Below are 25856 nucleotides of genomic sequence, written 5' to 3'. Positions count from 1 at the left end.
TTTATCCTCATCAGCAACAAGTATATTCTATATTTCATCCCTCTTACCATTCTTCCCTTTTAATTATTATATAATATCTACTTTGCCTGGTCATGTACTCTTCTTATAACCATTGTAGTTTTATAGGTAAATACATATTTTATGCTTACCATCAGTCCTTATGCCAATGTCTTTCCATTTTGGTTGTCTAAAAAACCTTTCTTCAGTAAATTCATGGGAGCAGTAGTCTCTGGTTCTTTCATGTTCATCATTTGTGGCAATGTTGACTAGATATAAAATCGATGGTTCATGTTTTCTTTCCTTGAATATCTTCAATATGTTACTCTCTTTATTTCTTTATTTGGCTGCATCAGGTCTTAGTTGCGGCACGTAGGATCTTCGTTGCAGCGTGTGGGATCTTTTGTTGTGGCGTGCAGGCTCCAGAGCACAGGGGCTCTCTAGTTGTGGTGCATGGGCTCTAGAGCACGTGGGCTCAGTAGTTGCAGCACGCGGGCTTAGTTGCCCCGTGGAATGTGGTATCTTAGTCCCCCGACCAGGGATCGAACCCGCATCCCCTGCATTGGAAGGCGGATTCTTAACCACTGGACCACCAGGGAAGTCCCTGTTTCTCTACTTCTTCTGGAATAAAGTTCAAAGACAATCATTTCTTTCCCATTTAGGTGACTTGATATTTTGACTAGATGCCCAAAAGAGTTTTTTCTTTTCTTGTAAAGTCCAGAAGTTTTCTGAGAATATACCTTGACATTGGTCATTCTGGATTGATTTTCCTAGGTACTAGTGTCAAATCTTTTTTTACTTCAGGAAAACTTTTCTCAAATGTTTGCTTTTTAAATTTAAATTATTTTAAAATTTCCTCTGCCTTTTTTTTGTGGGTCTTCTATTATAGTTTGTTCATTTGTTTACCTTTCCACATCTACCACTTTCTCACAGATCTCTTTGTTGGAATTCCCTCCTTTTCACCTACTGTTATCTGATATATTTATTCACTCTTTTTTTTTCTATTTTAGTCTCCATCTCTCAAATGATTAATATTAATTCTGAGTTCTCCTACATCATTTCTGAGCTTCTCTAATTCTGATTTATATAGTCCTTTCCTCTCTGATATTATTTTATTAGTTTTTTATCTCATTTTGAAATAATAAATTTTTCATCTGTTTTATAAGCATGTCTTTCTGATATGTTTTCACTATTAAAATGTTATTCTGCCCTTTCTTTTTCTTTTATTTTTTAAAATTAATTTATTTATATTTGGCTGTGTTGGGTCTTCGTTGCTGCGCGCAGGCTTCCTCTAGATGCGGCAAGCAGGGGCTACTCTTAGTTGAGTGCATGGGCTTCTCATTGCAGTGGCTTCTCTTGTTGCAGAACATGGGCTCAAGGCGCACAGGCTTCAGTAGTTGTGGCATGCAGGCTCAGTAGTTGTGGCTCACGGGCTCTAGAGCGCAGGCTCAGTAGTTGTGGCGCACGGGCTTTGTTGCTCTGCAGCATGTGGGATCTTCCTGGACCAGGGCTTGAACCCATGTCCCCTGCATTGGCAGACGGATTCTTAACCACTGCGCCACCAGGGAAGTCCTCTTTTTTTCTTATAATGACTTAGTGTTGGATTTTTTTCCAGCTTTATTGAGATATAATTAATATATAACATTGTGTAAGTTTAAGGTGTACAATGTAATAATGTGATACACTTATACATTGCAAAATGATCACCACAATATGGTTAGTTAACACATCTAACTTAGTGCTGGATTTGAACACAATCTTATTCTATTGTTCATTTTTATATGGATTTACTTTTTCTTTTATGAAGGAAGGGTGAATCAGGATAACTTTTCTGGCTTCATTACTTTAGATTTCCTTCTTCTGGTGTCCTTACCAAGAACTTTTTAATGGCCTGTACTTTCTGAGATGTAGTTCCTCTGCTCTTTTATCTAGACTTTCTTTTTCCTTTGCTTCTATTACCCCATCCTTCTTCATTTGGATTCTACTCTCAGAAGTATTCTTTTGGTGTGAGACTTTCTTCTGAAAAGGAGCTTTGTAATTTGAAGTTCACAGAGCCAAAAACCACACCAGCTCCTTTAGGCCTTATCTTGGACCCCACACACCCACATCTTTACTGAAGTGTAGAAAACTCCCTCCCAGTTTTAGTAGCTGTTCTCAAATTGGTCTACCCCGCTTTTCAGTGAGTACTATTGCCAGTTTTAGAGTTCTGTTCTCAGGTCTATCAGATACCTCATGGCTCCCTCCTGCGCAGACACTGATACCATGTGGTTCTTGAGCTATTGGTAGTTTTCCTCCACCTGCTCATATTTTGAGGTTCATGAGAATATCTTGTCCATCTAGAATAAAAATTTGAAGAAACAAATGTCAATCAAGGAGGAACTGGCTTAAAAATTTAGTGATATCATTGTAGTTTTTAGTAAGGTGAAGTCAATCTTGAATTTTATATAACAATATGGAAAGCAGTATATAATATGTTAAGTCAGAGAAGAAGCTTACAAAGTTTTTATAGTATGATAGCATTTATATATTTTTTTAAAACATTAAAAATATATGTGTGTGTACGTTACTGTAAAAGTTGCCTAGAAAAAGAAACACCCAACTTTTTATATGGTAATTTATTCAGGTACCTAGTGGGGGTTAGCTATTTCCACTTTATACATATGGGTTGCACAGATAAGTAGTGTTGAATTCTTTTTTGTTGTTGTTGTTGTTGCGGTACGCGGGCCTCTCACTGTTGTGGTCTCTTCCATTGCAGAGCACAGGCTCCGGACGCGCAGGCCCAGCGGCCATGGCTCACGGGCCCAGCCGCTCCGCGGCATGTGGGATCTTCCCAGACCGGGGCACGAATCCGTGTCCCCTGCATCGGCAGGCGGACTCTCAACCACTGCGCCACCAGGGAAGCCCTGAATTCTTTTACTGAGCTCAGGATGACCCTCAGATCTGGTCAAGAGGGGCTCCTACCTTGGCCCTCATGTATTAGAGAGTCTGAAAATTGCAAACACACAATGAAAAGGTAAGCTTATTAAAGAACCTATGAGATTGGGTACCCACTGCTGACACAGAGCAGCCATCACCCTAAACATCCACACTGATGACTAACACCATTCAGGCCACAGGAAATGCTTCTCCACAGCTCTTGCCCTCTGTCCTGAAAGCAAAAGGTGACTTGATTCAAATGTCAAGAAGAATCATTGGTTGTCTTGCTGCCAGCATTGTGGAAGGACACTGCTTAGGAGTGTAAGGAGAATTTAAGCTGTGGAAGCATTTAGGTAAGAGAAAAGACAAATTAATTCACTTGTCAAATCCTTCCTTTCAGATGTCATGAATGCTATAGATTCTTGCATAATAAAGTATCATTTCCCAGGAGTGCTGAGCATCTACTTTCTTCCTTTCTTCAAGTTCCAGTTTCTAGACCTGTATGCACTCGCGAATTACTGCAGTATTTGCAATAGTTACACGAGGCAGCCAGAGAACATTTTGCAATATTAAACAATATTATCCTTAAATCATTTTTATGCATACCCTAGATATAACATGTTTGAGGCATGAAGCATAATACCACTTTTTGGCATTAGCAACTGATGGATATTGAATGCAAGAATTGCAAATAATTTTGTTTATGAGAATATTTTATAGGATATAATTACATTTTAAAACTAAAAACTAAGCTTTATTTGAATTTTTGTTTAAATTTTAATGATCATTAATTATCATTTTTATTTTGTTTTTTAATTTTAGTAGATTATTTTGGATATTTTAGAAAAAAAGTGACTTTCTGAGGAGAGGAGGTCCCTCTCCTCAGGGATCCCTATTCTGTGAGACACAGCAAATAAGAAAAATAATTTTAATTTTTCAATATTTTAACATTTACTTTAATTATATTTTTGCTGACACATATTCAGTTTTGGAATCTTTTGAATATGATTACATTTTATCTTTTAATTCTACAGATCACTGAGAATGAGAACAAGTTGAGATTGGGGTAGAACCACAAAATATGAAAGTGGGGCTCAGGATACTAAGGACTGAAAAGATATAAGTAAAATACATTCAAAGAGGTGGTCTGCTTCAATTTTTTAAATTGCAGACATTGAAAGTAAACAGACTTTTGCTGAGCATGACCCACACACAATTCACAAAGAGGCATGACAAGTTCTTTATTTAATGTATTTTAGTTACTGAGCAAAACAAGGAAAATACGCAACCAAAGTATTCTTAGCATCCACGACTCGAAAAGGTTGAATGAAACACCTGTTACCTTATGTTCTTTACTAATGAAATTTTTTTCCTGATCAAAAGAAAACAATGAAAAATATACTTTTCCTATAAAATTCACAACTCAGAAAAAACACATGCAATTCTGGCCTGCTCATCAGAAGATAAAGAACTTGCAAGAAAATTGGCAAATTGGATGAGAAATATGAAAACTTTGGCTCTTTACTGTTTGTTGGAAAGTATCCTGGAAAAAGTCTGTCATACCCTTCTGAAATCATGAGACTACTTCAGGAAAAATGTAAGATGACTCAAATTATTGGCTATGAATTTTCCATTGAATAAACATGGCAGAAAATTTAATTATTTTAATTATTTCACATCAAAATAAAATGTTTTTCAAATAGAGAAAGAAACCACAGAAACTTTTTTAATATTTTAAGTTGAAAAAGACCGAAGTATTTTGTTACTATTGTTACATATTTCACAATTAGCTTTGGCCAGTGAAACTATTTGTGACTGGAAATGCTGAGGTTCTCAACTAAAAGAATACAAAATGTTACCTGTACCAAAAACAAACAAACAAACAAAAACCCCAGCATATGCAAATACTAGAACTGAAAAAAAAAAACCCTAAAAGAATAGCAAATAGTAATCAACCAAGAAACCAGTAAACATGTAAATACTGATATAAAATATTGCTATGATATTCTTAAAGAATAGTCATAGGACTCAATATTTTGTAATAACCTATAAGGGAAGAGAATCTGAAAAAGAATATATATGTGTGTGTGTATGTATATGTATGTATATATGTATATACGTATATATATATGTAACTGAATCGCTGTGCTGTACACCTAAAACTAACACAACATTGTAAATCAACTATACTTCAAGTAAAAAAAAAGAATAATCATAGGTGTTCCATATTTAGCTAAGCCTTGTGTGGCAACAGTACAACATCGATAGAAAACAATGGACATTTTCTAGTTTGGTAGAAAAAATTACTTTCAAATTTGATGCCAGAATGGCCAAGAAATAAGATAGATTAAAAACTAATTTAAAAAAATCATATAAAAATAGAGAATTCAAAATAGTATTAAAAGTGAGAAAAGAAATTACACATACAATTTTTAACATTAATGATAACTAATTTAACTAGTGTACACTGGGACAAATCATATTGAACAAATAACATTCATCACATGTACTGTCAAACTATCAAAAGATGAAAATCGAGGAAGTCAAAATTAATGAACATTTTATTGGTTTCATGCTAACTGTAAAATGTTGAACTGCAAAAATAACTTTGAATTTCAGGTATTGATTGAAAGACTAGTGAGGGCAAGCTAACAATAATAGCCATTAGGAAGGAACAAGCATTTTTTGTGATCCATGGACAATGCATCATTTGAATTCCTTATTCAGAGACACATTCTCAACTGTACTAAGTATGGCATATTTGGAGCAATTCAATGATTACATAAGATATTTTCTATATTTGCCCAAATATGAAATATCTTGATAAGAAAAACATGTCATATTTACCACTACAACCACTTTCAGACACACAAAGGGAATGCTGACTAAATACCATTAAAGCATTAAAAGTTAATTTACACAAGATGACAAGATGCACTAGAATTGTACAAGAGAGAAAAGATGATCCTTAAGTAAAGAGAATGGTGATCTTTGACAAAAAATTATTTTTGAATTTGCACTACCCACATTTATCTGTGAACTCCTGCTTGCTATAATAATATTAGCCAAAGCTTGCAGAAACTCCAAAAACTCAAACTGATACAAGTTTGGCTGTTTTGCCTTTTTAAGATGAATTCTTTTTAATTTAGAGAAACTATTTTCCCTAAATTGAAATAAACAGTATGTGAAGTAGGTAACAAATGTGACATTCTTATAAAATATAAGAAAATCAAAACAAGTAAATAAAAATATTTGCATCACTCTAAAAGAGTATTCACATATAAATAATCTCCAAACTAACTTCTAATGAGACTATTTTTGGGTTACTATGGATCAAGGTACAGTGTCAATTAAATAGAGATTTGAATAAATCGTAGAACATATTACCAATTTTTGGTCTCCCTTATAATATTTCAGACTTGAAATTTTTAAAAAAGGACTTCAATATTTTATGGATCTAGATACTGCTTTTACAGAAGGTGAAAATTGCAATACAAGTGATGATTTATATGATGAACTTAGAATATTTTATAATATTTCTATGATAATAATTAACATAAGACCCCATCACACTACTTGAACTTTATGTGTAAAATTCATTGTTGATTTCTGAATGCAAATGTTACTACAATAATTTTATTGACTATTTCAGTTGCTATTGACTAAACAGCAAATTTTCTCTATAGGAAAATTGATTTAAAAATAAAAATACAATGACTTAAGCAAGGTTGACTAATTTGGCATTACTATCATTGGAACACAAATTATGTAAAAATCCTAATTATAACAACATAATTAGCAATACTGCTAAAGTGAAAATAAGAAAAAAATTTTTTACCATCTTTATTAGAGTGTAATTGCTTTACAATGGTGTGTTAGCTTCTGCTGTATAACAAAGTGAATCAGCTATACATATACATATATTCCCATTTCTCCTCCCTCTTGCGTCTCCCTCCCATCCTCCCTAACCCACCCCTCTAGCTGGACACAAAGCACCAAGCTGACCTCCCTGTGCTATGCGGCTGCTTCCCACTAGCTAGCTATTTTACATTTGGTAGTGTATATATGTCCATGCCACACTCTCACTTCATCCCAGCTTAACCTTCCCCCTTCCCGTGTCCTCAAGTCCATTCTCTGCGTGTGCGTCTTTATTCCTGCCCTGCCCCTAGGTTCTTCAGAACCTTTTTTTTTCTTTAAGATTCCATATATATGTGTTAGCATACAGTATTTGCTTTTCTCTTTCTGACTTACTTCACTCTATATGACAGTCTCTAGGTCCATCCACCTCACTGCAAATAACTCAATTTCATTTCTTTTTATGGCTGAGTACACATATATCATAATGTATGAACTACATATGCCTTTGTCAGCCAAACAACAAAACTCTCAGATATGTGCAAAAAATTAAAGATCAGTCAAGACAAACTAGAGAACAGTTATACCACAGAAGTCCACCCACTGGAGCGAAGGTTCTGAGCCTCATGTCAGGCTTCCCAACCTGGGGGTCCGGCAATGGGAGAAGGAATTTCCAGAGAATCAGACTTTGAAGGCATCCACCATTAGCCCACCAAAGAGCCTGTAGGCTCTAGTGCTGGAGCCTACAGGCCAAACAACCAACAGGGAGGGAACTCAGCCCCACCCATCAGCAGACAAGAGGATTAAAGTTTTACTAAACTCTGCCCACAAGAGCAACACCCAGCTCTACCCACCACCAGTCCCTCCTATCAGAAAGCTTGCATAAGCCTCTTAGATAGCCTCATCCATGGGAGAGCAGAAGGAGAAACAAGAAGAACTACAGTCCTGCAGCCTGTGGAACGAAAACCACATTCACAGAAGGATAGTCAAGATGAAAAGGCAGAAGACTAGGTACCAGTTGAAGAAACAAGATAAAACCCCAGAAAAACAACTAAATGAAGTGGAGATAAGCAACCTTCCAGAAAAAGAATTCAGAGCAATGATAGTGAAGATGATCCAGGACCTCGGAAAAAGAATGGAGGCAAAGATCTAGAACTGTTTGCAAGGACAAGAAATGTTTAACAAAGGCCTAGAAGAGTTAAAGAACAAACACCTAGAAGAATTACAGAACAAACGGAGATGAACAATACAATAACTGAAAGGAAAAATACACTAAAAGGAATCAACAGCAGAATAACTGAGGCAGAAGAATGGATAAGTGACCTGGAAGATAGAATGGTGGAATTCACTGCTGTGGAACAGAATAAAGAAAAAAGAATGAAAAGAAAAGGACACAGCCTAAGAGACCACTGGGACAACATTAATCGCACGAACATTCACATTACAGGGGTCCCAGAAGGAGAAGAGAGAGAGAAAGTACCTGAGAAAATATTTGAAGATATTATAGTCAAAAACTTCCCTAACATGGGAAAGGAAATAGCCATCCAAGTCCAGGAAGCGCAGAGAGTATAAGGCAGGATAAAACCAAGGAGAAATATGCTGAGATACACAGTAATCAAATTGACAAAAATTAAAGACAAAGAAAAATTATTAAAAGCAACAAGGGAAAAAAGACAAATAACATATAAGGGAACTCCCATAAGGTTAACAGCTGATTCTCAGCAGAAAGTCTACAAGTCAGAGGGGAGTGGCACAATATATTTAAAGTGATGAAAGGGAAGAACTTACAACCAACATTACTCTACCTGGCAAGGATCTCATCAGATTCGACAGATAAATCAAAAGCTTTACAGACAAGCAACAGCTAAGAGAATTCAGCACCACCAAACCAGCTCTACAACTAAGGCTAAAGGAAATTCTCTAAGCAGGAAACACAAAAGAAGAAAAGGACCTACAAAAACAAACCAAAACAATTAAGAAAATGGTAATAGGAACGTACATATCAATAATTACCTTAAATGTGAATGGATTAAATGCTCCAACCAAAAGACAAAGACTAGCTGAATGGATACAAAAACAAGACCCATATATATGCTGTCTACAAGAGACCCACTTCAGACCTAGGGACACATACAGACTGAAAGTGAGGGGATGGAGAAAGATATTCCTTGCAAATGGAAATCAAAAGAAAGCTGGAGTAGCAATACTCATATCAGATAAAATAGATTTAAAATAAAGAATGTTACAAGAGACAAGGAAGGACACTACATAATGATCAAGGGATCAAAATCCAAGAAGAAGATATAACAATTATAAATATATATGCACCCAACATAGGAGCACCTCAATACATAAGGCGAATGCTAACAGCTATAAAAGAGGAAATCGACAGTCATAGTAATAGTGGGGGACTTTAACACCTCACTTACACCAATGGACAGATCATCCAGACAGAAAATTAATAAGGAAACATGAGCTTTGACACAATAGACCAGATAGATTTAATTGATATTTATAGGACATTCTATCCGAAAACAGCAGAATACACTTTCTTCTCAAGTGCACACAGAACATTCTCCATGATAGATCACATCTTGGGTCATAAATCAAGCTTCGGTAAATTTAAGAAAATTGAAATCACGTCAAGCATCTTTTCTGACCACAATGCTATGAGATTAGAAATCAATTACAGGGGAAAAAAATGTAAAAAACACAAACACGTGGAGGCTAAACAATACCTTACTAAATAACCAAGAGATCACTGAAGAAATCAAAGAGGAAATCAAAAAATACCTACAGACAAATAACAACAAAAACACAATGATCCAAAACCTATGGGATGCAGCAAAAGCAGTTCTAAGAGGGAAGTTTATAGCAATACAATCCTACCTCAAGAAACGAGAAAAATCTCAAATAAATAATCTAACCTTACACCTAAAGCAATTAGAGAAAGAAGAACAAACAAAACCCAAAGTTAGTAGAAGGAAAGAAATTATAAAGATCAGAGCAAAAATAAATGAAATAGAAACAAAGAAAACAACAGCAAAGATCAATAAAACTAAAAGCTGGTTCTTTGAGAAGATAAACCTTTAGCCAGATTCATCAAGAAAAAGAGGGAGAGGACTCAAATCAATAAAATTAGAAATGAAAAAGGAGAAGTTGCAATGGACACTGCAGAAATACAAAGCATCATAAGAGACTACTACAAGCAACCCTGTGCCAATAAAATGGACAACCTGGAAGAAATGGACAAATTCTTGGAAAGGTATAACCTTCCAAGACTTAACCAGGAAGAAATGGAAAATATGAACAGACCAATCACAGTAATGAAATTGAAACTGTGATTAAAAATCTTCCAACAAACAAAAGTCCAGGACCAGATGGCTTCACAGGTGAATTCTATCCAACACTTAGAGAAGAGTCAACACCCATCCTTCTCAAACTCTTCCAAAAAATTGCAGAGGAAGGAACATTCCCACACTCATTCTACAAGGCCACCATCACCCTGATACCAAAACCAGACAAAGATACTACAGAAAAAGAAAATTAAAGACCAATATCACTGATGAATATAGATGCAAAAATCCTCAACAAAATATTAGCAAACAGAATCCAACAGCACATTAAAAGGATCATACACCATGATTAAGTGGGATTTATCCCAGGGATGCAAGGATTCTTCAATATATGCAAATCAATCAATGTGATACACCATATTAACAAATTGAAGGAGAAAAACCATATGATCATCTCAATAGATGCAGAAAAAGCTTTTGACAAAATTCAACACTGATTTATGATAAAAACTCTCCAGAAAGTGGGCAAAGAGGGAACCTACCTCAACATAATAAAGGCCATATATGACAAGCCCACAGCAAGCATCTCTCTCAATGGTGAAAAACTGAAAGCATTTCCTCTAAGATCAGGAACAAGACAAGGATGTCCACTCTTGCCACTGTTATTCAATACAGTTTTGGAAGTCCTAGCCACAGCAATCAGAGAAGAAAAAGATATAAAAGGAATACAAATTGGAAAAGAAGACGTAAAACTGTCATTGTTGGCAGATGACATGATATTATACATAGAAAATCCTAAAGATGCCACCAGAAAACTACTTGAGCTAATCAATGAATTTGGTAAAGTTTCAGGATACAAAATTAATGCACAGAAATCTCTTGCATTTCTATACACTAACAATGAAAGATCAGAAAGAGAAATTAAGGAAACAATCCCATTCACCATCGCAACCAAAAGAATAAAATACCTAGGAATAAATCTACCTAAGGAGACAAAAGACCTGTACTCAGAAAACTATAAGACACTGATGAAAGAAATCAAAGATGACACAAACAGATGGAGAGATATACCATGTTCTTGGATTGGAAGAACCAATATTGTGAAAATGACTATATTACCCAAAGCAATCTACAGATCCAGTGCAATCCCTATCAAATTACCAATGGCATTTTTTACAGAACTAGAACAAAAAAATCTTAAAATCTGTATGGAGACACAAAAGACCCCAAATAGCCAAAGCAATCTTGAGGGAAAGAAACTGAGCTGGAGGAATCAGACTCCCTGACTTCAGACTATACTACAAAGCTACAGTAATCAAGACAATATGGTACTGGCACAAAAACAGAAATATAAATCAATGGAACAGGATAGAAAGCCCAGTGATAAACCCATGCACCCATGATCAACTAATCTATGACAAAGGAGGCAAGGATATACAATGGGGAAAAGACAGTCTCTTCAATAAGTGGTGTTGGGAAAACTGGACAGCTACATGTAAAAGACTGAAATTAGAACACTCCCTAACACTATACACAAAAATAAACTCAAAATGGATTAAAGACCTAAATGTAAGACCGGATACTATAAAAGTCTTAGAGGAAAACATAGGCAGAACACTCATTTTTACATAAATCACAGCAAGATCTTTTTTGACCCCCCTCTTCGAGTAATGGAAATAAAAACAAAGATAAAAAAATGGGATGTAATGAAGCTTTTGCTTCATTAGGCTTTTGCACAACAAAGGAAACTATAAATAAGACAAAAAGACAACCCTCAGAATGGGAGAAAATATTTGCAAATGAATCAATGGACAAGGGATTAATCTCCAAAATATATAAACAGCTCTTGCAGCTCAATATTAAAAACATAACCCAATCAAAAAATGGGCAGAAGGACTTCACTGGTGGCGCAGTGGTTAACAATCTGCCTGCCAATGCAGGGGACACGGGTTCAAGCCCTGGTCCGGGAAGATCCCACATGCCGCGGAGCAACTAAGTCTGTGTGCCACAACTACTGAGCCCGTGTGCCACAACTACTGAAGCCTGTGCACCTACAGCCCATGCTCCACAACAGGAGAAGCCACCGCAATGAGAAGCTCGTGCACCACAATGAAAAGTAGCCCCTGCTCACCATAACTAGAGAAAGCCCGTGTGCAGCAACGAAGACCCAATGCAGCCTAAATTAATTAATTAATTAATTTAATTAATTTATTTAAAAAAATGGGCAGAAGACCTAAATAGACATTTCTCCAAAGAAGACATACAGATGGCCAAGAGGCACATGAAAAGCTGCTCAACATCACTAATTATTAGAGAAATGCAAATCAAAACTCCAATGAGGTATCACCTCACACCAGTTAGAATGTCCATCATCAGAAAATCTACAAACAACAAATGCTGGAGAGGGTTTGGAGGAAAGGGTACCCTCTTGCACTGTTGGTGGGAATGTAAATTGATACAGGCACTATGGAGAAGAGTATGCTGGGTTCCTTAAAAAAGTAAAAATAGAATTACCATATGACCCAGCATCCCATTACTGGGCATATACCCTGAGAAAGCCATAATTCAAAAAGACACATGCACCCCAATGTTCATTTCAGCACTATTTACAGTAGCCAGGTCACAGAAGCACTTAAATGCCCATCGACAGATGAATGGATAAAGAAGATGTGGTACATATATATAATTAAATATTACTCAGCCATAAAAGGAACAAAATTGGGTCATTTGTAGAGACGTGGATGAACCTGGAGACTGTCATACAGTGTGAAGTCAGAAAGAGAAAAACAAATATCGTATATTAACACATATATGTGGAACCTAGAAAAATGGTACAGATGAAGCGATTTGCAAAGAAGAAATAGAGACACAGATGTAGAGAACAAACGTATGGACACCAAGGGGAGAAAGTGTGGGGGTGGTGGCTGGGATGAATTGGGAGATTGGGATTGACATGTATATACTAATATGTATAAAATAGAGAACAAATAGGAACCTGCTGTATAGAAAAATAAATAAATAAAATTAAATAAATTTTAAAAAAAGAGCAGTCAACTTTAAAGCCTGCTGATATTCAGTCATATAAAACTTGCTCTGTAGGGACTTCCCTGGTGGTCCAGTGGTTAAGAATCCACCTTCGAATGCAGGGGACGCAGGTTCGATCCCTGGTTGGGGAACTACGATCCCACATGCCGTGGGGCAACTAAGCCCGTGTGCCGCAACTACTGAGCCCACACGCCACAACTAGAGAGAAGCCTGTGCGCCACAAAAAAGATCCCACATGCCTCAGCTAAGACCCGATGCAGCCAAATAAATAAATAAGCAAACTTGTTCTCTAGGTCTCATGTTATATGTTCTTATCACACACACAAAAAATTTTTTAATGTTTAAGGACAAAAAAGACCTATTTTCAATTTTGTTTTAACTGTAGGAGGATAGGACATATTTTACTATTATTTAACAGTTGTTAGCTTGTTTATAACTTTAAATATTTAGACATATGTTTCTCCATTTATATTTTTGCCCAGGTCCACAAATTCAGGGGTGGGTCTAATTCAGCACATGTTCATTTTATAAGCAATGCTGACAAGAACTACCATTAAGTGCTTATCATGTACTGGGCACCGAGCTAGGTACTTTTTATACAGTAGGCTCACAATACCTCTACAAGGCAAATACTCTCATTTCATTTTACAGCTAGGGAAACTGAGGCTTTAGAGGGGTTAAAGTCGCTGCTCAAACCATGTCAAAAGTGAATCAAACGGACATTTACTGTACCCATCCTGAACTGGGACTAACTGTTAGGGCTGACAGAGTACTAGGGAATGGGCTTTATAAACGCAAGACCTCTTCTGGGAAATGTCTGTCACTCTATCCCAATTCACGCCGCCTGAAATTCCACCATTATATACAGTGATTCCTTTTAGTTCTAAAGCCTTTCCAGTCTCCAAAAGAAACCAATGGAAATGCAAATCCTCCCAGGGGGTAAAAGATGCTAACATGTGAAGCCAGGAGTATTTCTCATATTTTTTCCACCAAAGTAACCCATCAGACCAAAATTGAATTCTTAACCCACAGGAGTCTGAAGGCTCAGCCCAAAAGATTCTGATCAATTTCTTTTAAGTCTTGTGTTATTTCTTTAAAATCATGCATATATTTTTCTCCATAATATATATATATATATATATTTTTAATATAAAAATGTTTCCCTCCAGATCTCCAAGTAAAAATGATGCTTCACTCCATGTTCTTCTTAGAGCTCAAGAACTCCTTGGCATAGTGTCCAGCCCTCTGGCTTAGAAAGCAGAGCCTTAAACTGCTATCAGTGGGCACGTGGGTGGGGTTTACTTGACCTCCCCATTGAGATAAAGGTCCAGCAGAAAAATGAGAAGCTGGATTAACTACTTCCTGATTTAGCTCAGGACTGGTCATGCTCATCTTTTATTTTACTCATCTTCCTAAGTCACTCAAAGTCTACCTCTATTTTGAAGGAGGTGAACTCCTTGTCATTAGAAGTGTGCAAGGAGATTGAACAACTGCTTGCTTGGAGAGCTATGACAGGTAGGGCATGGAGCACTGAATGGAGGAAACTTTCAAATGTGATGCCATATGATCCTGCAATGTTCTGAGTCCTCTGCAGCAGTAATTTCCAGACAAATGTATTCAATTCCATAACTATTTATTCAGCACTTTTCAAAGTGCCAGATACTATGCTAGGCAGTGGTGAACGGGACAGTCTTCCTGAAACCCAGCTGGCTACAGAGAGCTAGAAACCAGCATGTAACTATAATACAGCCTAGGTGCTCTTGCAGGAGAATCACAGTAGTTATGGAAGCTCAGGGGAGGGACACCAAGCCTGAAACAGTGGAGATGGATCCTGGTAGGCTTCCAAGAAGAGGTGACATTTAAACTGAGGTTTGAGGAATGAGTAGGAGTTTGCCCAGGTCCTTCTGGAGGCCCCTACAGTTGCAATTAATTTCAGCTATTTTCAGACCCCTTCTCTGCCCTGCTACATTTTGTTCACCCATTCTACTTGTCAACTCAAGCTACTTGGGAACAAAAGTGCTGACTTTTTAATTATCCATTGTAACCATGAATGTGTGGAGAGAATAAGTGGTCCATCTCATTATGTAAAACTATATCAGACAGGGGGACCAGATTCCAGGTTTGGGGCATCAAAGTTACTGGGCAGACCCTAAACTCATTTTAGATATTCACAGCTGTTTAACCAAGGGGAAGGGAGGGGGTGAGTCATGCTGCACTTGCCTCCTGGGCTGTGAACAAAAAGGAAAGAAAATATTGTTAAGGGAAGAAGCAGGCTCCTCCTTGCAATAGTATGTTTTTTGGTTGTCACGCAGTAGACAGCAGAGCCAATAATCCAGTCTGTGAAGTTGCCAGCTAAAAAAACCAAACCTTTTGAAGTAGCTAATGAATACACTCTTTTTAACTTATTCCGATCTCATCGCTGAGAGCTGTGCAGTTGCTCCTGGGCAGAAGTTTCACTAATGTAGGGATGTTGACTGGCCACTGCATCAAATATTTATCAAGTCACAGATGGGAATCTACAAAGAGTTTGCAGAGAGGTTTAGTGTCTCCCTTTGGTTCTAGGGGAAGCACGTCAGCACTGCAAAATGCAAGTCCACAAATACATAACTTTAAGCTTAGGCGTATGGTTGCTGACCCATTTAAACAGGTTAAGTGGGGCCCGATTTAAAGAAATCACCTTTTTTTCCCCCTTAAAGTAAAAGTAGTACATTTTCACTGTAGACGTTTTTAGAAAATACCTTTACACTAAAAGAAGAAAAGAGAACTCACCCATAATGTCATCATCCAGGTAAAATGTACCAATCTTTTAAGTCAAAATTAAATCATTCTGTATCCGATGTTCTGTACCTGTTTCACTCTTTTGCTTTTCTCGTTTAACAATATATTCTTAACATCTTTATACAACATTTTGTATTTTTCTACAGCATACTTTTATATATTTCCACTATTCTAGTCTATCGATGTACCATGACTTACCCAACCAATCTCCTGATTTAAGTTGTATTTAGCTTTTCACTATTTACTGTAAGTGATGTTTTTGATGAGTAGCCTTGTAATTAATTACTTGTGCCTAATTATGATATTTTCTCAGGCAAATGAGTGGAAAAGGAATCACTAGGTCAAGGAGTTAGCCTGACACACCAGTTTGCATTTCCATCATCAGAGTATGAGAGGGGGTGGGGCTGCCATTTTTAATGGGCTATCAGCTTGCCCATCTCAAGTGAGATGGTCTTCAAGGCCACTGAGAGCTACATATTGGTCTAGGAGTTTGGGGGTTGGTTTATTTGTATATTTGTTTGTTTTTGTAACAGCCTCCTTGAAACTTGAACTTTTTTCCTCTTTAATTTAACAGCTATCTTATTTCGCTAATCTCCCATCTTTATTTAGTTACACTGGAGAGAAAGAATGATCTCTTCAATGATAAACAGCAGCTCCTGGGTTCAATAAGGATTTATGGCTTGCTTTTTTGCATTGCTATTAACCACAATTATAATGGTGGGTCTATCAATACCTTTTTCCTCTAACTATAGAAGGCAAGCTGTTTCCTGCAATTGAAGTCTCCTAGAACAGAGATTCAGTGATATATAGAAAAAAAATAGAGGAGGAGATTGTTAAGATAAGATTGCCGGCTTTTTGTTTTGCCAAGTAAAGCTATTGAAACAATCACAAGAAACAATGGCAATCTATTATCATCAGGCAACCACTAAAGCATGAACATTAACACACATGTACTCATACCAAAATAAGAACATAATTCCAGAATAAAGTACATTCTTACCTAAGAAAGAACAACTGGCATTCCTGCCCTGACATACACAGCGTCCTTATTTTTCTTCTCACAAAGGATTTGGAAACAGCATCTTGGATTGTGGACCCTGGCTTGAGAACCACTGTCTTCCAGGCTCATGACCATGTCTTCTATGGGGAGCGGGATCTGACCCAGTCCTCTTCCACCCTGGAAAAGAGAGAAGTGAGAGAGACCCTCTAATTCCTTCCAGGTGTCTCTTCCTACTTGCTTGGTCTATGCAGTGTTCCCAGGTTGCAGTAATTTGGGTATCGTTTTCACAACTTGCCCATCTCCACAAATCATCTATATATTGTTTATTTAGCATTTGTTTTAAATCAACACTTGTCTTAACTTCAAAAATAAATTTATTTCAAAGGGAAACTGAGTACCTCAACCATCAATGGAAAAACCAATATCGCTTGTCATAAATAAAGCAAAACAATGTTATTAGATTCTAGATCGAATTTATCTGCCAAAGGTTCTGAGACAGAGTCCTGCACTTTCTTGGTTTCTAAAGAGAGAGGGAGATTAGCAAGTAAAAGGAGTTAAAGATATATTAGCACGACAGGAGACTTTGCCCTTGGCAGAACTAAAGAGCAACTAAGATTGAAGGAGAAGTGGAGCGGAAATAAACTTCTCACCAGGTGAGGTCATGTACTTTGATGTTCTTGCCTGTGTGCCACTGGTAGCGGTCCCTAGTTTGGAAAGTACCAGTAAAATGGAAGGAGAGTTGGACTTGGTTTCTAGCCCTGGCCTGGCCACTTGCTGATTATAAATCCTCGGGCCAATCACTTCACCTCTTCTTAAAACCTCAGCTTCCCCAGCTGTAAAATGAGATGATAATAATCTCTGTAATGGGGATGTTGTGAGGAATACATGAGAATACTTAAAACATTTTGTAATCTCTGAAATGCTGTACATGTCATGAAGGATTAGCCTCGCTTGTAGTGCTTTTATTTATGGGTATCAGATTTCTTTTCCCAGTGGCCCAGGATATACTTCCAGGCCAAACATCTCACTGTAGCCTAAAATAAATAAGTGTATTAAAGCCTTTAAAAATGAATTGTTGGATCCCAGATCACATAGAATAGGTCCTAGTAGGACAGAACGAAGCAGTCTTAAGAATTCTAACAGATTTTCCTGGTGGCGCAGTGGTTAAGAATCTGCCTGCCAGTGCAGGGGACACGGGTTCGAGCCCTGGTCTGGGAAGATCCCACATGCTGCGAAGAAACTAAGCCCGTGTGCCACAACTACTGAGCCTAAGCTCTAGAGCCCACGAGCCACAACTACTGAGCCCGCGCGCCGAGAGCGCATGCTCCGCAGCAAGAGAAGCCACCGCAACGAGAAGCCCGCACACCACAACAAAGAGTAGCCCCCGCTCACCGCAACTAGAGAAAGTCCGCGCACAGCAACGAAGACCCGATGCAGCCAAAAATAAATAAATAAATAAATAGATAAATAAAGTCAGCACTAAAAAAAAAGAATTCTAACTATTTGATCAATGGCTCTAATTATCGGGAGGGCAGAACCATGCCTGGTTTGTTCACGTCTGTGTCCCTTGCACCTAGTTCAGGGTGTGGTCCATTAAAGTTGCTCAGTAAATGCTGTGTGAATAACTGAATGAGTGAATGAATGAATGGCTAAATCAATGAGACGACAGCCCTATGTTAGACCTTGGTTTTCATAGTACATATCTGTGGCTTTTTATCACCCCATACTGTATTCATCATGTCTTTAACTTTCTATATTTTGTGATGCTTTGACATCTTGAGGCCCTGTGGACCCCGAGAAGAACGGCCCCTCCCAGGGGTAGCTAATTCCTAGAAATAGCAAACAATTTACCAGCGAGTGCATCTTTAATATGCAAACCAATCAATCCTGAGCCCATGCCCCATATCTACCTCCTTTTACTAGGCTCCTGCCTTCCCGGACACCATCCCCCTACCCTAAATCACCCAGGGCTAGGTACCAGGTAACTAGGGACCACCCCTGCAGTCCAGAGCCCTCCAAAATTATTCAAATTATTCAAACTCTAAACCTATTCAGCTGTTTACCCTCCCTAGCCCATTGCTTCCTGTGGAAACCACAGTAAAGGCTTTTTCTCATGCTCTGCCCTTGCTCCGTCTGACTCCTGGTGCTTCCCCTTTGTGGCCCTGCATGGCGTGGCATGCCCCCTCCTCTTGGGAACTCTGAGTAACAAACTATCTTTTCAACAGCAGTCACCTCCTGATGTGTCGACCTGTGCATATCTGTATAAAAACAAAATCCTAGGTACATTTCTTTAAATGAATTTATTTTTTGGCTGCGTTGGGTCTTCATTGCTGTGCGCGGGCTTTCTCTAGTTGCAGTGAGCAGGCTTCTCATTGTGGTGGCTTCTCCTGCTGCGGAGCACAGGCCCTAGAGCGTGTGGGCCTCAGTAGTTGTGGCGTGTGAGCTCAGTAGTTGTGGCTCGCTGGCTCTAGAGCGCAGGCTCAGTAGTTGTGACACACAGGCTTAGTTGCTCCGTGGCATGTGGGATCTTCCCGGACCAGGGCTCAAACCGCTGTCCCCTGCATTGGCAGGCAGATTCTTAACCACTGCACCACCAGGGAAGTCCCCTAGGTACATTTTAAAATAAGTATCAACCCTGAAAACCCACCCCAACTTCAATCTCAATTCATGATTAAAGGGGAGCTGTTCTCACCTCCGGCTCAGGGAGGAATATAGAGCTCAGGTCTAAGCCAGTCAACCTGTCACATCAAGAGTGTCTCAAAGATGGGCGTATGACCACAATAAAGCTGCACACGTCTCCTCCTGGGACAAAAACTGTTGACATTTTTTTTTTTCCTGCTGGATTAGAGACTGGGGAAGTTTTAGGTCTGGAGCTAAGCAGCCATTTTGCTAGCTAGAGGCAAACAACCTGTCTGAAACAGAGCCAATCGAAGAAAGCAGAGCCAAATGACAGAGGAAGAGAGAAGTCAGTTCCCGGTGGCATCACCTGAGGCAACCCAACTCCTGGACTTCACAGTTACCTGTGTTTAAGCCCATTGAAATTGGGCTTCCTGTACTTACAAATAAAAGAATCCTAACCTACAAGGTTTGCTTTCCCCTTTTCTTGCCACCCAAAGCCACATGTGGAGATATTTAAAACAGCAATTTGAATTAATCCAGTTCCACACTTAGTGTGTGCCAAGCACTGTGCTGGTTCCATATTGATACCACATCTAAGACAACCCTCCAAGAGCTTCAGTTTAGATGGGAAGACAGACATGCAAACAGTCAGCGGAGAGTGGAGTAAGAGCTTCCCCAGAGGCTCCAGCAAAGGCTGTGGAGCAGGGAAGGAGTAGCAAATCTGCCTGGAGGTCTACCCTCTTCAACCCTGTACGAGTTACAGCCTTGACTCGGCTGGATCCTTTGTGAGTGTGTGTGTGGGGGGGGTCTTTCCACTTTGAGGAGCATCAACTAATGAGTGCTGACATTGAGTGAGGATTTCCTGTGTCACTGTGTCCATGCTTATTTCATTCTCTGTTCCCTTACAGGGCAGATATTACTATCCCCATTTTAGAGATGAAGATTCCTCTATTCAGAGGCTCAGCTAGGGTAAACAGTCTTACTTCACTCAGTGGTAGAACCCAAATTCAATAGAATGCGTGACCCCAAAGGCCAGGCACTACATTGCTAAGCCACTCCCTCGTATTTGCTGAGAGCTCCTTGTGTGCCAGACTGCACCCCATAATTGTAGAAGAGAGAGCAGCTCTCCAAAAGCACTCCTTACAACAGAGTTTGCTTTAGGATTCTTTTACTGTATAGTACATGGAAAACAATAGTCAGCTTAGAAAAATCTGTTGAACACGCAAGTGATTTTAAGGGCCACATCTAGTGAGTAAAATGACGTTTACCTGTGTATGTCCACATCCTAGCTCAGGACCCCAGCCTCTCATTTGAGATGTCTCCACCTGGCAGTCCTCTGAGAGGTGGAGCGGCCAGGTGCAGCACCAAGTAGCAAAGAACCTCCTGGGTCCCAAGATCAGGATTGCCTGTGGTTGGAAGGGGCTAGGCGAGATCTCCAACTGACACGCTCAGTGAATTGCGCCTTTACTTCCAGCAGAGCATGTGGGGCTTCTGAGAATTTCATCGTGCCTGATGGACACACCGCAGGCAGCCTGAGCCCCAGGTGTATCAGCCACCGAGGCAGATTTCCTTTTTAAGCTTCCTGTTGCCTTGTCAACCTCATCATCCCAAACGAGTTAAACAAACAATTTATTAGGCTGGCAGCCCCTCTGGATGCTGTACCTTTTCTTTAAGGGACTGTTGGCTTTTCCATTTTCCACTACACTTTCCTGATTTTCTTTCCAGAGGAAAAAGGGTGCATCTCTCAGCTTGGGTAAGAAGTGTATTGTATGAATATTCATAGGCTGTCCGGGACATATCACATCAAATCTGTGTGAGGGAGTAAGTGTTTCATTTTAAAATCAAAGCTGAATAGGACGCTTTTAAATCATCATTAGGTTTTTATTATAAATGAATGCATTTATATTAAATTGGATTAGAATTAGATATAATTCACACAGTACATAATTAGATAACTAGCTTGCTTCCCTTAATGGTATTTCTCCAAGATCTTTTTATGATCATTTAATTTTGAGTCTTTTGAAATAGATGTGAATAGACACATTGGGTTTTGTAACACATTACTGCCTCCTTTATTTCAAAATTGCTATTTTAGGCTTCTTGACAACTAAGAATGGCCTTAGTTTTTTCTGGCACTTTTTAAAATAATCGGTCAGGAAAACGTGGATGTCACTGCCCTGTTTTACTTTTCTTATTCACAGATCTCCTTTGCATTCAGTTTTCACTCCTAGAAAATTCTTTTGCTGTTCATTTGTCCTATGAAATATACAAGGCTTCATAATGACAGTCACTACCGCTTGGCAGTGCTTACCCTGTGCCATCCGCTGTGCTACGTACAGCATAGCTTGTTCAAACCTCATCTGTAACCTAGGAGGCAGACAGTATTTTTTCACGCTTTATAGTTGAGGAAACCAAAGCTCAGAAAATTCAAGATAGCTTGCTCAAGAAACCTGGCTCATGAGAAAAGGAACTGAGTGGTCAATGACTCCCAAGTCAGTACACTTATCTTGCCCATTTATTCTTTCATTCCACAGGCATCTGTTGAGCCCCTTCTAGGTCCCAGCCACTGTTCTGAACACTGGAGATACTCCGGGGAACAAGACAGACAAAAGCCCCCTGTTCTCAAGGAGCTTGCAACCTTCCCAGCGTCCCGATCGAGGCTGAATCGTAAATCTGGACTCCTGTCCACAGATGTGGTGGAAGATGCACATCTTCAGCACGACTGGATTCCCCGCTGGTTTGAATCCACCACTGAGCATGTCTCATTTTGGGGGGCTGGGACTTGTATCAATGCCTAGTTCAGTGGCTACATCCTTGTAAGTTCTTAATAAATATTAGTAGTTGTTGTTTGACATTTACGCTTCCAAAAGGAGTGGGGGGGGGGTGGCCAGGTTGCTTCATATGAAAACACTGCATTTAAATATCCCTTTTAAAATGTTCCCGCTTTGATTTTACTCTTGACCTGAATTCACTCCCATTCTTCCTTGGCTGCAAGTGCCTGACATGACCCTGAGGACGACTGGGAAGGGAATGTCATCTTACGCCCCACACGGGCATTGTTATTGCTGATCCCCCGCAAACCTGAGGACCAGGGCGAGACTCCCCAGACCTGGTCTCTCCCCTTCTGAGGCTGCCACCTTCCTGATAGTTGGGGCCTGGCTGGCTTCCCACGCCTTCCTGTCTCCAAAACACAAGAGGGGAGATGAAAAGAGGTTTGCTACCATCTCAGTCCTTGCCATCCGATTTACAGCGCCTGCCTCTTGATCAGCCAAAGAGAGGGGAGATGCAAAAGACCCATCAGCCCCGCCCTCAAACTCCTGTCTGTGTCAGAACTGCTTCTTCAGGCTCCAAAGCATGTGGAGCTTTCTCACGGCAGGAAACTAAAACGCTTTTTTCCCCAGACATGATTGCTTAGGTCCTCCCCAAGCAGTGGGACCTGTGTGTCTTCCATTGGAATCTTTCATCTTCGTTTACAATCCCTCCTTTTCGGAGCTTCTTCCGTAACTGATGGTGTTCTCAGTGGCACGTCCGTGGCATCTCAGGGTGGAATCGGGGTGGGAAGGCTGGGGAAGAGGAAGGTGATACTGATGTGGCCTCACAGAAGCCTCAGCGGTGGCCTGTGTCCTCTTCTCTGTACCCCCTCCTCCAGCGCCCTCGCCCAGCGCCATGTCCGTGAAAGAAGTTTGTCTTAAATCAGGTTCTCTAGATGCAGGGGCCCAGATGGCGATTCTTGTGCAAGTGATTTATTGAGGGATTACCCTCAGAAGAAGCCTTTATTGGGTCAGGGGAGAGGGGATAGAAAGAGGGAGAGAAGGAGAACGGGGCAGGAAAAGGAGCTGGGCAAAGATGGGATTTAGGAAAAACCTAGCATAGATCCAATCTCCCTGGGGCCTCTGCAGGATGAATTGCATCTCCACGGATGTCCTGCCCAGGTAAAGGGGCTGGACCGTTATGTTCCCCCCATTAAGAAGCCAAATGCCATGTCATTCCCACCCTTGGGGTGGGAGGTAACGTCCCAGGCATCTCCCACCATGAGGCTCTCTGCAAGCATGGATAACCCTCTAGAGAAGAGTACAAGTATGTGAGCCGGTAGCAGCCAACATCTGCAGCAGCTGGGGGATGCGTGCGCTGGCCTGGTAAAGGGATCCAGGTTGGGTACCAACTGCGTCTGCTATGATGCTTAAGAAACAGTTTTTGACAATGTGAGAATGACTAAGCAGTTCTGTTCACGTTGACAATATCTGTTAACGAGGCTCCCTCCCTCCCTTCTTTCCTCACTCCCTCCAACAGATACTTTAGTAAACTAGTCCTCAGGGTGCTTAGAGTCTAAGTAAGGAGTCAGGCAATGAACAAGGAAATAAATAAACACACAAAATAATTCCAAATTGTGACCATTGCTCCGAAGGAAGAAGAGTACCGGGATAGACGATAACAGACAAGGGGGGAGAGGCACCTATTTTCGTTGAGGTAGTCACAGAAGGCTTCTCTGAGTGGGTGACTTGTAACCTGAGGCCTGAAGAAAGAGGAGGACGCAGTTGTGAGAATGCAGGGCGAGGCACAGTCCAGGGAGGGAAGCAGCAGGTGCAAGTCCCTGGGAGAGAGGTGCGCATGCTCTCAGAACTGACGCAAGGTCAGACGTGAGTCGGGGGAATTTGACCTGGCGCAGATGGTGCTGAGCTCTGTAGGCTGTGGGAAGGAGCTTGCATCTAACTTACCTGCAAGTGGAAACTTACTCCACTGCATTCAGATGTGCAAAGAAAATGCAGTCTCTATTTTCTCACGTGGGTCCAATCTTAAAATTTTCCTAACTCCAGCAGGAACTTGACTTTTCAGTATTCATCATATCTTGGTCTCAGAAAATGCCAGGAGGATCTGCCCCTTTTTCTTCTCAAGATGGCCCCTGGGGTATGGGAGCTTACACACAAATCCTTGTGTTGGCGGGGGGAGGGTCTTGGACCTAATGCGGGTCCTTGTGAGGGTCTCGGAGTCTTTCTAGACTCTGCAGCAGGAATGCGCCCTTGCTTTCCTCTCCTTACCTCCCTGCTGCAGAAAGGGTGTAAAGAGTGAGCATGCCTCTTTGATCCATAGTGGTGTTCCCAACCCACAACATCCCAGCCCAGTTGACCCAGTTTTGATCTTGCTGGTGCTACAGACCTGCAGCCTGCCCTCAACTCCCATTCAACCCTGGGCTTGGGGGTCAGCCTTCTAGTCCTCAGTTATTCCACAGTCAGTAAGCTTTCCAAACAGCTCTGCTACATCCCTCCACGGAGCACACGGGAGCTTCTGGATACTTTCCATGCTTTCCATAAGGAGCCAAGGTTGGATTTTTTTGCGATTTAACTCTACTGATGCCGTGCCACTGGTTTTACCCTGAAGTGGCTTTTCCACATTTGCCCAGATAGCACCAGCAAGGCAGTCTCCTCCCAGAGTCCAAATCAGAGTCAGGAAGCCAAGTAAAAGTCTCCCCTCACTCCACCTAACAAGGGAGATTGGGCACACGTGTGTCACCATCTCTGTCCCCTAATCTTACCTCCAGCCCCCTGGGGTAGAAGGATTCAGCCTCCCTCTTCTTCTTCCTCTGGTCGGGACTTCCTGCATCACTTTCTCCTTCCTCCAGAAGAGACATCACCATTCACTCTTACCAGAGGCTGCTGTGGCCAATCAGCTGTTTGAGATTCTTCTTCATGGGGAAAAGAATGGTATATTAGTTTAAATTTTCCAAGTTACTATTACTGTTACAAATGATATAAAAATATCTCTGCAGTTGCAGTGTGGAAATTGAAGAGAAAGTTGGAAGCTGGTTTATTGCTCTCCAGAGGAAATATTAGCAGCTTGAACTGGAGTTGCAGTGGAGCTGGAGAGACGTGGACAGACTGGATACATATTTGGGGTGTCGATCGGGCCAAGAGTCTATTTAACAAGACTTTATTAAGCACATGCTCTGAACAGGCCCAGAAAAGACACAAAGATGGGGAGGACATGGTCTCTGAATTCAAAATGCTTATAAAACAATAGGTAAGAAAAGACATGTGACAACGATTTCATGCTAGGTGAGCACTAGAATTATGTATAAGGAAAACCAGAAGTAGGAATTACTAAGGGCAGACTTCGTAGGTCCAGTAAATGGTTAATGGGTTTCAATACCATCATCCCCATGATAGTCATGTGACCTTGGGTAAGTTACTTAATGTCTCTAAGCCTCAGTTTTCTCACGTCAAAAAAAAAAACAAAAAAGGGATGCAATAATAGAGTCCACTTCACAGCGTTGTGTGAGGAGTCAGTGAGATTATATGTAAGGCGCTTCGGATATGCACTGACTCATAACATATATTTTTTAGCCATCAACTTAA

General features: G+C 40.1%; 1 long non-coding RNA gene across 1 annotated transcript; it reads right to left on the bottom strand.

The window, feature by feature from the left end:
- Positions 1 to 1577: 1577 nt before the first annotated feature.
- Positions 1578 to 25178, bottom strand: LOC137220827 (uncharacterized). Its single transcript, XR_010941810.1, has 3 exons — positions 25037 to 25178; positions 16888 to 17064; positions 1578 to 2333 (listed from the first exon to the last, which is right to left on the bottom strand). It is a non-coding gene; the product is annotated as an uncharacterized lncRNA (long non-coding RNA).
- Positions 25179 to 25856: the final 678 nt, after the last annotated feature.

The sequence above is a fragment of the Pseudorca crassidens genome, chromosome 3 (assembly GCF_039906515.1).
Source record: "Pseudorca crassidens isolate mPseCra1 chromosome 3, mPseCra1.hap1, whole genome shotgun sequence".
Classification (NCBI taxonomy): Eukaryota; Metazoa; Chordata; class Mammalia; order Artiodactyla; family Delphinidae; genus Pseudorca; species Pseudorca crassidens.
This window is presented reverse-complemented; position numbering and strand designations above follow the sequence as displayed.